The sequence below is a fragment of the Fukomys damarensis genome, unplaced genomic scaffold, assembly GCF_012274545.1.
Source record: "Fukomys damarensis isolate Sample0158 unplaced genomic scaffold, DMR_v1.0_HiC HiC_scaffold_18, whole genome shotgun sequence".
NCBI classification, from domain to species: Eukaryota; Metazoa; Chordata; class Mammalia; order Rodentia; family Bathyergidae; genus Fukomys; species Fukomys damarensis.
In genome coordinates, this window is record NW_022900930.1 from 4,869,151 (window position 1) to 4,881,667 (window position 12,517).

The window sequence follows — 12,517 nt, forward strand, 5'->3', positions numbered from 1 at the left end:
AGGAAAAAAAAAAAAAAAAAAAAAAAAAAAAAAAAGAGTCAGAAGCTCTTGGCAAAGGAGGTAGTACCAGCCAGAGAGGGTGGGTAACTCTGGGTAGGGCTGACTTCCCTCCTCCCTGCACCCACAGTACACAATGCTGGCTGAATGGCCACTAACTTTCCTCATAGAGAGAGGGGACCCTATCTCATCAAGTTTTCTCCAGCCCCAATTTCTCTTCTTTATAAGGAGCATGTGGAACGCGTGCGCGCATGTGTGTGTGTGTGTGTGTGTGTGTGTGTGTGTGTGTGTGCTTAGCCGCTTAGGATGTCAGATTTTTCTTTCCCACTGGGTGCCCGGTCGAGGTCCCACTGGCAGAGACTTTCCCTCCCGCCCTGCTGCCTAATCTATTAGTGTGCTAGTGCTGGCAGGAGAAGAGGGGCAGGGGGCCGTTTATTTGATTGTCGTATCATTTATGTGGCGGTGACTTCCAATGCTATTATCTTTGTTTAGCACAAACGGAGAGAAGTTAGTGCTCTGGTAATCTGTCTCGGAATCAAAAAGCTATGGAGACAGAGGCAGCTCTTCTCTGAGCCCTTTATCTTCCACCATCATTTTCTCAGCTGGGAGCAGACTACAACCCTGCTTCCAATATGTTGCTCAATGATTTTAGATGATTGATCTTTCTAAAGTGCTTTTCCGTTTCTTGCCATACAGACACGGATAGATTAAGCAATTATGGATTATTTCAACATCAGAAGGCTCAAGACAATTAGTCAGGAGGGAGGCAAAAATGTGGCCCTGCTGGCTTTCCAGAGGAGGGACTTTTTGGGAGGCTTTTAAGGTGGAAGCTGCACTTTGGGGTGGAAAGAGGGGGACAGGGTCCCATTGGTTTGCCTGGGGTGGGGGAAACATACATATATACAGTGGCAGCAGTTAGGGTTTTTGATTGGACTCTGACATGAAAACCTTTACTACCATCAAATCAAACTAGCACTTTCAAATAGGGTTCCTTTAAGGGAGACTGGCTTGCTGTTACTTCTTGGGGGGAAAAAAGTTGGTAGAGGGAGAGATAGAGACTGAGTAGTGTGTGTAATAAAAGACAATAGATGAGATAGTCTCTGAATGGATCCGAGGCTCTAAATCACTCCCGAGGCCTGGCTGCCAGGGTGCAGACTTCCTGAGCAGGGCCTCTGTGTTTTATGGTGGTGGCAGCACTCTGGGGAGTGAGTTACAACCTTCCTGTCCGTGGTCGGCTATCTGTTATCCCCCATGTAAACAGGTATTCAAATCCGGGCTCCAGAACCTTCACCCTGGCATTTAATCATCCTGGTAATCTAACCCCCGGCCCCCGCCAAGGTCGCTGTGTGCATGGTGACTTTCAGACTCTTCTCTGGCACTGAAGGCAGGAGCAGCCGGGCTGACAGCCGCCCAACTCATCAACTGGGCTGACAGGCCCAAAAATTAACTTTGATATTTTGTGTGGAATAATTCAGTGGCAATCGGGCCAGATGATGTTCTGTAACCTAAATTCAATCATGGGGAGGCATCTCAGTGCTAGCCACCCACAGCCACGGGTACCTACCAATTGAAGGCATGGGCATGTGTACACGTGGGTAAGCACACCAGACCTCCATGTGGCTATTGATACCTGGGAGATTCTGATGCCCATCATCTGTTTGGTGAAGCGGCCATTGATTATTTGGTAGAATTGGGCCTGCCCGTCCTTTCTTTGTCTTTCACTGCTTGTGTTGAATTCTCTCCTTTTCTTTCCTGTAGTGAGGGGCAGAAGGGGTGGGGAAGAGTGTGAGAGAGGGAGGGGAGGTGTAAAACCCTCCATTATGCTTCTTAGCGCTTCTCCAAAAATCCTGAGGATGAAGGAGGTGGTGCTCTGATTCCATTTGGGACTGGCCACCTGTGCTCTGCGATTTGGGTCACCTGCACCTCTCTCTCGGGCAGGGTGGCACGATAGGCAGTGAGCAGCCAGCAGAGACAGGTGTTAAGAGTGGAGTCCCAGTGGCCTCTCGTCCCACACGTGGAGGCCTCTGTTTCTCTGTTTGTGAGGTGGGGAGAACACATTCCTGGTACAATGCCCAGAGTGGGTGGGGGTGGCTGCTGGTCAACAGAAAAGAGATTCCATCTACCTCCTGTCTGTTCAGAAAGGCTCCCCCTGTCGATGTGTCCTCCCAGAGGTAGGGGCCTCCACATCACTGGAGACAAGTCTTTTCCTTAAGGAAGAAGAGGGCCTCTGTAGTCAGAGTCATGAGTGTTAGGAGACGAGAGACCAACTTCTCCCTGGTGGGCATTTCTGGCAGTGAGGCACTGAGGCTCAGCATCTATAGCTGAGGGCCCCCAGTGACCCCAACATGCTCGATTCTTAGTGCAGGCCCAAGGTTGTTGCTCACTCTCTCTGAAGATGTTATAGACTTGACCTTGGGGCCAACCCACAAGGCTAGGAAAGAGATCGTTCAATGACAAGGTCCTTTGGGAGAGGTCCAAGCCAAGACTTTATGCCAAATTCTGCTCATTTGAATATGGCGCTCCCATGAAGCGTGGAACAATATCTCCATCACCTGGAATGGGAACCAGAAGTACAGCATGGGAGATCTTGCTTTGGAGTTGGGTGAGCCTAAGGGGAGAGGATTGATTCTAGGAGAAAAGGAAAGAGAAAAATGTGAGAAATCACCTCCTGGCATCAGCACATACAGCCTCTCACATGGCTTCACTCAGACCCTTCAGTTGCTATCACTACCTTATTGGATTTCAAAAAAATTCTGAGAAGCTTAGGAATTTGCTCAGTGATACACAGCTAAGAAGTAGAAGTGGGCTTTAAATCCAGGACCTGAATCCAACTCACTTGTTCTTGTCTGTGACATCTTGCTGCCACAAAGACAGATTCTAATCAGATCTATGCTCACAATCCTAAGTCTGGGTCCCCAGTTCCTGTCTCTGATGAGGCCTAAAATCTAAATATTGTGAATCCAACAGGCCTTGGCAGTGTGCAGAGGGCCATTTGCCAAACGTCTGGATCTTATTTGTTCCCTTAGTGAAATCTCCCCGGGAGATGCTCTTGTTCATTTAAATACAGACGACTACCTTTGTTGGGGACCGTGTATTTTTTTCCTTAAATAGAAATAGCATGTGTGTAATGTTTCCTTTGAAAAGGAAAGCCCAGGGATCGTCTGCATTAGGTTATAAAATGATCCCAAGGTCCATTCCTGGCTCTAAGCAAGTTGAGTATACATCACCTCGTTTAATTCAGCAATATCATCAATGTCAGTGCGTATCCACCGGCTGTTGGCTATTGGTCATCCGAACCTGACACAAACTCAATAAATACTCCATAACCCCTGACAGCCGCTAGCAGATTAGCCTGAAATGAGCGATTGCCCAGCCAACACCTGCTGAACCAAATCAGCCCCGTGACGGATGGGCCTGCACTAAGCTCTGACCACGAGTGAGATCAGTGGAAGAATGATTTTATACTTTAAGAAAAGAATTAGAGATGGTGGTGGCTGGAGTGATTGGAAACCTTTCAGAGGGAGCCGTTTTTCTTCTCTTTCTTCCTCTTCCTCTGACAGATGCCCTGCTGTGCTCTCCTCCCACACCTGAGGCCAGATGTGGCCTGAGTGCCTGGGCCCACAGGAGGGTCACGGGCAGGGGTGGAGGCAGCTGGGGCCAGGGCTCTTTGGGGACCTGTGCAGTGTGGAATGTTCCATGATCAGGTGGCAGAGAGCCAGCTCAGAGGCTTCCAAGCGGGGTGTCAGCCCAGCTCTATGGTGAAGCGGGGCAGTCTTTCAAGGATAGGGCTAAGGTTTGGGGCCCCATAAATTTCTGGTCTTCCTCTTAGCCTGTAGCAGCCACGGGGCTGTCTTTATATGGGCTGCCTCCGAGTACATTGTCTGGATCAGGACACAGGCGTGCTGGAAAAACAAAAGCCCAAACCAAACACAGTCCTTTGAGTTGTTGCTGTGGCTCGGAGACATGTTGACTATGAATCATCCAGACACTGCTTTGAGCTTCCTTTTTCTTACATGTGAAATGAGGATCCTGCACCCTTCCAGTTTTTCTAAAAGCTGCTTTTGAATGAAGCAAGACTTTGGGATTGTTTGGTACTTGGAACATTCATGCTGGTCTCCTGTGGAAGTTTTTTTTTTTTTTTTTAATTGGCTAACAATTTGGTCTTATGACATCAGCCAGCACGGAGGGATGTTTTTACAAACAGACCTGTGAAACTCATTGCTGTGTTTATGGAGGGACTGCTTTGAGGATGTTGGTCACTAAATCAGAGACTGTTCCATATGGAGCAGGGGGGGAGGCATTTCTGTCTGGTTTCAGTTCCAGGAATAGTTATGTTTATCTTGAACGACTGTTTAGAGTTACTGTTGTGAACTCGGGATTGTGTAAAGGATCCCATTTCCTTCTTTGTGCTCGTGACTAGAGAACACAGAATCAGCATTCCTTCCCTAGCCAAGATAGCTCTGTGCTTTGGTACTAATCTCAGTCACTACTTATACTTTTTTGGGGATATTGGTTCTCTTGTTTCAAGTTGATTCTATCACGTGGAACAAGGTGTTCTTTTTATAAACGGCCCATAAACCTGCTGTCGGTGGGGGTGCATGTGAATCAGGTCACGGCTGGATGAAGAGCTAGGACTCCTGGGCCTTGCTACCTATGTGTCCAGACAAGAAGGTCTGAGCACGGGGCTCCTCAGTGCAGGCATCATGAAGGCAGAGCTTTCTGATAGATGAACTTTTGGAAAGGGCACCTTTTCCCTGAAAAGTCCCCATCAAGTAAAAGACAAATGGCTGGCCCAAGGCCAGGCCTCTGTGACATTCACCACCATCCAGTGGAGTCTCTAGGAAGTCAGCCTGCTGAAGGGGGAGGCCCTGGGTCACCCCAGCCATCTCATCTGCACCAGTGGCAACTGGCCAGTTCCCCCGGGTCCAGGTCATGTATACAGCACAACTTACTGTACTACTTCTCACTCCCCCTTCACTGCCGTAGGAGACACAGCAAGCTCTCAAGGGCAGTCCAGGAGTTTCCTGCCCAACTGGCACATGAAGGTGCAGCAGCTTCACAGTGGACTTGCCATGAGAGGCTCATCTGGGTTGGAGGTCTTCCTTGGAGCTCTTAAACTGCATCTATTTTTATTTTGTTCCTTGGTAAGTTGTTGGTTCTCAACTTCAGCTGCACATGTGAATCACGGATATTTTGAACCGTGCTAATGCTAGGATCACCTCAGCCCACTAAAAGTGATTGTCCTGGGTTGGTGGGGAAACTGGATATCTGTGTTTTTCAAGTTCTGCGGGAGGTCTTTGTGTGCAGGCCAATGGTGACAAACACCACCCGCTGTCTTATGGAGTCCGACCTAGGTGGGGGCCTTAGAACATCTGGCCGCAGGTGGAGCTTCAGTTAGGGGCTGTAAGTGGCAGGGCAGTGGTGCTGGCTAGGTATTTTGTGGCTTAATGTCTAAGAACTGGGATGGACGCTCACCTCCTGGGTCTGAGCTGGAGTCTTCTGATGTTGGATGGCCGTCAGCTACATTGATTCCCTGGCTTCGGGAACACTAAGCAGAAGAAAAGGCAAGGGGCAGAAGCCACAGGAAGGGTGATTTATCTCTGTAGCATGTGTCCCCTCAAGGAAAGGCAGGCCCCTGTGCCAGGTGGGCATTGAGGGAGGGCTCCTGCCCTGCATGGCAAGGTGCACACAGCAGCTTCCACATGACACCGACCTGGTCGTTGTTGGGAGGATGTGGGGAAATTTCAGAGCATTATGAGCTTCTGGAGAGGTTACAGGGGTCTATTTTCTTTCCTCAGCCTCTCTTGGCGGCCTTTGCAAAGACATTTCTGCCTCATTTATCTTCCACTGTCAAGGGAGTTCAGTGCTCCACTTAAGTGAATTTTCCTGAAATCCCAAGCTTGTTCTTTCTAAAGCCAAAATTTCATTTATTTTAGCCATTCTGGATGGAAGACTTTCTAAAGTGCATTACACACCTCCTTACCTTCTTAGAAACACAGCCGAGGTTTAACCCTTCCTAGTCGGGCCTACCCCATCTTAGCTGCATTCATGTACTCCTCTCCCACGTCCTTCATTCTTTGGCTTTCTGGCTGTCAGCTGTCAATTCTCATTACGGCTGTGGAAGTGGCTCCGACGTCTCCAACTTCCTCCCCCTGGCGTCTTATGTATGGGAAACGGTATCAGCCTGAGATCGCTAGACTCTCATGTGAAGCAAGAGCGAAGAGGTCTTGAGCAAGTGCTGGGTTCTTCTTCTAAGCAATGCAGTCTGGGAATTTGGTGTAAGGCTTTGTAGTACTTAAGAATCCAGGGCTCTCTCTGCTTGCACATCTTGGAATTTACTAGAAGTCAGACTCTGAGATAACTGGGGTGATGCTACAATGGGTTTGAAGAACTGTACAAGCATTTTGCCCGGCTGTTCATTTTCAGGAATGTCAGGTGTCTCATCCAACTAGCCTGGTCCCCTCACTGGATGTGTTATTGCCTTCACCTGCCACACTACCTGTCACTAGGTTTTTTTGTCTGCTGGTTTCATGAATCTGGACTTTGTCTGACAAAGGACACTCCCACATGGAAAGAAATGAAGATCAAAAGCCCCTTCAGGAATGTGTCCAGGTCTTCAGACTGAGAGACAGGGTGCTAGCTTGAAGAGCTGTCAGACTGAGACAAATGCAGTGACATTTGGAAAGTAATCTGAATTACCAGAGAACCATGGGTATTGGATAGTTGCAAAGACCTCTCTCGCATCTGCTGTCAGCAGCAATCAGCATGGTCCAGCTTCCTCCAGAGAGAAGCACTGGCCTCTCCTTCGTGCTGGTGTCTTGAGGAGTTATATAATTTGGGCTGGCATCCTGGGTGTGTTGTCAGTGGGAAACCATAGCTGACACCTGGGTCATCTGCAGGGATGATTCTGAGGTCAGAAAGTCCGCTCTGGCATTTTTAGTTCCCAGTAAAGGGTGGGCTTTGAGTACATTTTCAGCCATCACCAGGTGTCAGGGGAGGGATATGATTCGTGTTTTAAAGATGGGAAGCTGAACTCAGACATAAGGTGCTTTCCTGAGGTCACAAAGGTAAAATGTGGCTGGAATTAGAATTCAGGACTGTAGTCAAACTCAGGACACGGCTTCCTCTCTGATCACTGGTCTGGTTGCCACTCATTATGGGTTAGATCTGAAATGTACCCCCTTGTGTGTGCGGGACAGTTCCATCGGGGGCAACCCACTCATCCCTGGCTAAATGGGCTGTTAGGAGCTCGGACCTGGTTGGAGGTGGGTGACTGGGGCCGCGCTCTCATCCCTCTCCTCCCTTCTCTCTGCTTCCTGGCTGCTGTGAGTCGAACAGCTTTTTTCTGTCATGTCCTCGCACCATGCATTTCTGCCTTAAACCCAGCTGGTTTTGGTCTAAATTCACCGAAAACTGAGCCAAAGAAACCTATTCTCCTTTAAGTTGTGTGTATTGGGTATTCTGTCCTTTGACTAGAAATTAACTCAGACGCTCCCTGTATCAGGGATTCTGGCCTCCTTCTTTGTCCTGAAGGCCCAAAGAGATGCGAATCTGGAGCTTGTGGGGGGGATGGCAGGTGCTGTAGAGCAGAAACAGGGGCGGCTTTTCACATAGATGGGTCAGGCAGCCCCTTCTGCAGAGTGCAGGGCTCTGTGTGACACACTGCCTGCAGAAACATCCCTGCTCATGTGTTCTGGGCTGCCTGCTGTCCCCAAATCAGAATTTGAATAGTTTAGCCTTCAGATTCTTTTCAAGATGCAAAGATATAAATGATGGTAGAAAGGTACTACTTTGACCTGTGACCACTTATTTATATCTTAGAGAAAATGAGCTTCATTTTTTTTTTCTTGAGACCAGATATTTTTTCTTGGAAGTGGAGACACAGCCAAAGTGCGAACAATAGAAGTTCAGTTTGTCCACTGAGGGGCAAAAGGCAAACAGAGAAGCAGGCTGGAAGCGATCAGATTTGGGAACAGGGGTGAGGTTAAAGATCAAAGGAACACTAGAAAATATATCCTCAAACCCTGTTCCTCCGAGTTTAGAAGATGCTGTGAGACAGCTGGGGTTGGGATCCACCAGTGGATTGGTGACTTGGGAACCGAGCACAGCCATTTTGCTTAGCTCCTATTTCCTGGACATGAAGCCACCATTTGTTTGGAACTTACAGAAATCTTCCAGTTCTTAGCAGCACCCAGCATAAAGTGAGGGCTCAATAAACACTGATGCAGTAGGAACCTTCACTTCCCAGGTACACATTGACATAGGTGGGTGCATGGAAACTCCTGAGAAGCAGAGGTGATGTCACGTCCAGGCCACAGGGTAGGAGGAGGAGCCACTCTCATCCTTGTCCACCAGTGCAGAGCTCAGAAGGTAGATCAACTCCGTCCCCTCGGCAGAGCCAAGCATGCTTTTCTGGCCCCAAGTCAAGAAAGACCACTTCTCTCCACCGGATCAAAACAAGGAAACTGGATGTCCGAGGGTCTCAGGAAATGTCCAAACAGTAGACGTGTTTCTGCACCAAGCAGCAGTCCAACCCCAAACTCCTCCTCCTGGCCCTTCAGCCTCTGCTTACCAAATCGGACTTGCCTTCCATCTTTTCAGGCTCATTTTTGCATTCCCCTCACGGTGCCCCTCAATTCCAATCGTACTGCTCTCCTAGCTGAACACACCAGAATTTGCATCTCTTCCACTTTGCCAAAGAACTCCTCCCTGCCTTTCCGTGGCAGACATATCCCTTGTTTGCATCCTGACCTGATGTCAGTGCTCATTTTCTGAAGTCATAGTACTCACGGTCTATATACTCAAGTCTCTCAGTGCTTGGGATTAACGGTCTTAGCTTGGTTACTTAGAGGGAAGACCTGTGTGTTGTGCATCTTATCTGAGTGGCTTAGCAATTTGCACAAGGATGAGATGAATATGGCAGTGTTTCTAAGTCAGCCAAACCCCATTATTCCAGGAGGTTTTAATGTGTTTTATGGAACATGGACCCTCTGCATGGTCATAAATTCTAGGAAATTACTAAGACTAAATATGTTTCATTTCTGCAGAACTTCTCCGTCTACATAATATGCCGAATTCTCTACTTATTTATTTGACCATGGGACCCTTCCCACAGCCCTATTAACCTCTGTGCATACTATCAGAAGTGGCCTGGAGCCAGCTCTTGCCAGTTTTTGAGAGTCAGTTGTTAAATTTTCAGAAAATTTGCAGGCCAGTAGATGCCGCATTGGTACCCTGAAATTGGGCCGCAGTGGATATATTTACATCACAGAAATCGCTAAAGGCCACAACTCAGGTTCAGTTCTGTCCCCCTGAAGTCCTGAAGCAGTTATCAGCACATTGTTGACACTGGAGTTCTAAGGGTTGTACCTTGGGAATTCTGGATTACAGAGACCACATAGGTAGTGGAGGTAAAACAGAGAAAAGCAGAAAAGGAACACATTTCTGACAGCTGTAAGGGTGCAGAATTCTTCTCACACCTCTCCCAGGGGACAGGTGCACAAGCGTGGCTGGTGGGCCCCAGAGGTGATAATGAAGATGATCAGGCCTCACAAATGTGTGCTTCTTGTTCCAAATTAATTTGTTCCTTACTGCCTTATAGAGCTGCCGCCAATTAAGCAATTAGTAGCTAATTTAATTTCCTCATCAGGGTCGTGGCAGAAGGTTTCCTGATTGAGAGTGAGGAACACCAGGGCAGGTGCAGGCACGCTCATGTGCCTGTTAGTGACTGCCTGGTCTGCCCCGGGGACACGTGTCTTCAGGAGAGGGAAGTCAGCTGTTCCTTCCAAAAATGCACCACCTGGCTGAGAGACCTTGTCCTCTGGCTTGAGCATCTTATCAGCAAAATGAGAAGCCAGCCCGATGGCGTCCAGGTACATGTGCATTTTGGGCCTCTCTCACTGTCATTTTTACATCTGGTTTCTCAAGGGAGGGAGGCCAGTCCCCAGCCTGGTCTCCTGAGATATCAGCTCCCACGGAGCACAGCTCAGATACAGTAACCAAGAGCTCTGGAAAGCACAGTTCCCCCTGCCGGCGGATGGGTGCCCTCCTTGTCCACACAACTGAACCAACCCAAGGCTCAACGCGATTTCCTCCTGCAGCCGAGGGGAAAATGCTACATTGTTTGGACTATAAATGAGACCTTTATAAAGCAACCCTGACAGATTAAAAACAAACCAGATTGGGAACCGATCAACTTTATAAACAGATCATTCATTTTGGAAGGCGATGCTTAGAAAGGACATCTTTGGTGAAATTAAAATAGGCAACGTAGAACACACGGTTGACCGCTCCTCCCCTCGCATTATGCACAACCAATAGTAGCCAGCGGGGTCCATCCTTATTTTTCCCAGACACTCCCCTCCGGGGCCCTCCTTGCCTGTCCTATCTCCACTCTGAAGACGTCCCTCGGTCTGCAGCATTTCCTCCGGGCCTGCAATGGGCTTGAATTCACCCTCAGATCACCCCCGCTCCCGTACCGTCATTCCTCTGGGACCCCGACCCTCTCTCTGGGAAGGTGCGGGACCAGGAGCCCCTGCCATTCATCAAGGGGGCTTGGGCAGAGTACAGCGCTCGCCCCAGGGTCGGCAGCATATAGAAACGCATAGCAGAGAGGACTGCGTCACAGCGAGGAGGTTAGTAAGGTAGAAACTTTTTTACGGAAAGAAAAATCACATTGTAATGAAGCTCTTTGGGAATCGGAGTTCCCTAAAGCATGAGTTCCCTGCAGTCCTTATCTGTGTATGGACCCTCTTGTTGGGTCGGTTTGGGAGGCGTTTACTTGGTGACAGCTTATTGAGATGTGAGTCATCTTTTATAAAAGTCACCCATGTAAAGTGCGCAGTGTCTTCAGTATATTCATATGGTTGTAGAAACAATTGTAAGAATCATCAAATTTAGAACATTTTATCAACCCCAAAGAAGCCCAGAACCCATTAACAACTACACTCAATCCCATGCTCCCTACCCATCAGTCCTAGGCAGTCTCTCATTTTTCTGCCTCTCCTCTAGAGTTTCTCTGATAAATCAGATAAATCAGAAATCAGAGTTTCTCTGATTTCTCTGATAAATCTGATAAATCTGATAAAAATGATTTCTGGACTCTGAACTCTATTCCATTTATTAATATGCTTATACTTACCCAGTGTCACACTATCTCAATGAGTTTAGCTACATGGGTTAGTTAAGTTTTGAAATAAAGATGTATAAATCATTCAATTTTCTTCTTTTTTCAAGATTGCTTTGGCTGTTTTATGTCCATTGAAATGTCATAAAAATACAGGATCATCTTATAAATTTCCCCCAAAAAGGCTGGTATTTTTATAGGGATTGCATTGAATATAGGTCAATATGTGAGATAATGCCATTTATATAATAGCGGCCTTCCGATCCATAGTAATGCGATGCCTTTCCATTTATTTTGAACTTTAAAAATTTATATAAAAATACTTTGTAATTCTCAGTGTTCAATGTGTGAAATTTTTTGTTACAGTCGTTTGCTATGTATCTCATTCTTTTTGATGCTGTTGTAGATGAAATTGTTTTCTCAATTTCATTTTCTGATTGTTCATTATTGATATATAGAAATAAAAATGATTTTTTATATTGATCTTGTATCTTGCAGTTTTGCTGAACTCATTTATGTCTGATAGTTATTTAGTACATTCCACAAGATTTTCTATCTATAATATTATATGATCTGAAAATAGAAAGTTTCATTTCTTTTTCTATAATCTGGGTGGCATTTATTTTGTAATTTTCCTGGCTAGCACCTCTGGTACAGCATTTAGTAGGAGTGGTGAGAACTGACACAGTTGTCTTGTTTCTGTTCTTCTGCAGAAGGCATTCAGCCTCTTGCCTTAACGGTGGTGTTAGCTGTGGATTTTTATTGGTGCCTTTTTCAGATTGAGAAAACTTTTATTCCTAGTTTGTTGAGTGCTTTTATTATGAAATAACACTGGATTTGATCAAATGCTTTTCCTGAGTCTATTGAGATGATCTTGTGGTTTTATTTTTATTCTATTACTATGATATATTCCATGGTTGGTTTTTGTTGCTGGATTTTGATGAGGATTTTAATGTCTATTTCTATAGGGAATATGGACCTGTGATTTTCTTTTCTTGTGATATCGTCTGGCCTCGGTATTGGAGAAACACTGGTCTAATTGAGCTGGGAACAATTTTCTCTTTCTCTATTTTTCTGAAGAATTGACTATTCATTCTTGAAAGTATTTGGAAAAACTAACTGGTGAAGCTGTCCAGACCTGAGATTGTCTTTGTGGGATGTCTGTGAATTATAAATTCAATCACTTTAGTTTCAGTAATGTGCTTCTAGGACTGTGTCTATTTTTTTCTAAATCATAATTTTTTGGTGTGTGGCAAGTTCACAGTATTTCCTTGTAATTATTTTATTCTGATAAGATCACTACTGATGTCCCGTTTTTATTCCTGGTTTTACTAATTTAATCTTCCTTTGGTTTTGTTGTTAATTCTGGCTAAAGGTTTGCCAATTTTGTTGATC